General features: G+C 51.9%; 1 long non-coding RNA gene across 1 annotated transcript in view; it reads left to right on the forward strand.

Annotated features, from left to right (window-relative positions):
- Positions 1–1,044, forward strand: part of LOC106001991 — a 2,179-nt gene extending 1,135 nt beyond the window's left edge. Inside the window, exons 2-3 of the long non-coding RNA XR_001175879.1 lie at positions 220–348; positions 464–1,044. This is a non-coding gene — a long non-coding RNA (uncharacterized LOC106001991). The remainder of the gene's footprint in view (positions 1–219; positions 349–463) is intronic.
- The last annotated feature ends 795 nt before the right edge of the window (positions 1,045–1,839 follow it).

Below are 1,839 nucleotides of genomic sequence, written 5' to 3' on the forward strand. Positions count from 1 at the left end.
CGGTTGTGGGGCCTGAACCCTGGGCCTGGGCGCTGTCCCTCAGCTTTTCAGCTCAAGGCTAGCGCTCTACCATTTGAGCCACAGCGCTACTTTTGGCTTTTTCTGCTTATGTGATGCTGAGGAATCAAACCCAGGGCCCCATGCATTCAAGGCAAGCGCTCTACTGAGTCACCTTCCCAGCCCCGACTCTGAGTTCTTAACTCATGCTTCTTAACTCAGGCTGCTGGTAACGCAGTGAAGCGAGCCTCGGATAACCTGGTGAAGGCGGCCCAGAAAGCTGCAGCCTTTGAAGACCAGGAGAATGAAACAGTGGTGGTGAAGGAGAAGATGGTTGGGGGCATTGCCCAGGTGAGCCACTCAGAAAGGCACTGTCAGGAGGCCAAACCCATTGTCTGCACTCTCTCCCAGCCTCCCACCCTTTATGCCTTACTTGCTAGTTGAGTCTCCATCCTTCATTCCTCAGATCATTGCAGCACAGGAAGAGATGCTTCGGAAGGAACGAGAGCTGGAGGAGGCACGGAAGAAGCTGGCCCAGATCCGGCAGCAGCAGTACAAGTTCCTGCCTTCAGAGCTTCGAGATGAGCACTAGGGAAGCCACTTCTATTTAATGCAGACCCAGCCCAGAGACTGTGCCTGCCACTACCAAAGCCTTCTGGGCTGTCAGGGCCCTACCTGCCCAACCCCAGCACTCCCCAAAGTGCCTGCCAAACCCCGGGGCCTGGCCCTGCCCAGTCCCACTGCACATGCCCTATTCTCTCCCTGATTCCAAGTGCCTTTTTATACCCTAGGCCCTCTAAGTGCCTGCCCTTTCCCAGAGTATTAACGCTCCGAGAGTATTATTAACGCTGCTGTACCTCAGTCTGAACCTGTCAGGGACCCAGCCCACTCAGCCCTGCCAGCAGCTTCCAGCCAGCGCCCACAGCCTCATCCGCTCTCAACTCATCCCTATTTGATACTACTTTTCCTCCACCCCAGCTATGTCTGGGACTGCAGGGTTGTAAGCCCCAAACAGGTCATGGTCCAATAAAGATAATTCTACCTAGCTTTGTGATGCCTGGCTTTGTGAGGAGGTTTGAGATCCTCCCAGGACAGTAGGGGAGAATAAAACTATTTTGTGTCACCCAAAAATGACACAAAATAGTCATGTGAAGTGGCAGTGGGGGAGATAAGCAATCTGCCCTATTAGGCCCCTTCCTCCTCCCTGCACCCAGATTTCTAAATTATCCTAGTCTGAGAGCTATGCCTAAAAGGCCATGCTCCTGTTGTCCCTGCCTCCCTGGCCAGTGTCTAAGCCTCACCAAGTGTCATTCTTCTGTTGCTAGGGTAGCAGCTGCCACTGCTCATTGTGGCTACCAGGACACTTTGTTCTTCATAGCTACTTAGAATATGTAAACAGAGTCCCCAGCCAAATTCAAATCTTCAAAAGTAGCTTTGCTAAAAAAGAATAGCCTATAAAATGTAAACATCTGAGCCTAAGATAACTGATCGCACAACTGGTGATAGCAGTTAGCAAGCAAAATATCCAGCCTAATGAGTTACCAAGAAAAATACCCAGCCTGATGAGTTGGAGCACTCCTTAGAAGAGACTAAAGGAGGGCCGGGCGCTGGTGGCTCACGCCTGTAATCCTAGCTACTCAGGAGGCTGAGATCTGAGGATCGCGGTTCAAAGCCAGCCCGGGAAGGAGAGACAGTGAGACTCCTATCTCCAATAAACCACCAGAAAACCGGAAGTGGCACTGTAGCTCAAGTGGTATAGCGCTCGCCTTGAGCTGAAGAGCTGAGGGACAGCGCCCAGGCCCAGAGTTCAAGCCCCACCAATACTATCAACAATAACAAAAA

This window comes from Dipodomys ordii, unplaced genomic scaffold (assembly GCF_000151885.1).
Source record: "Dipodomys ordii isolate 6190 unplaced genomic scaffold, Dord_2.0 Scaffold1651, whole genome shotgun sequence".
NCBI lineage: Eukaryota > Metazoa > Chordata > Mammalia > Rodentia > Heteromyidae > Dipodomys > Dipodomys ordii.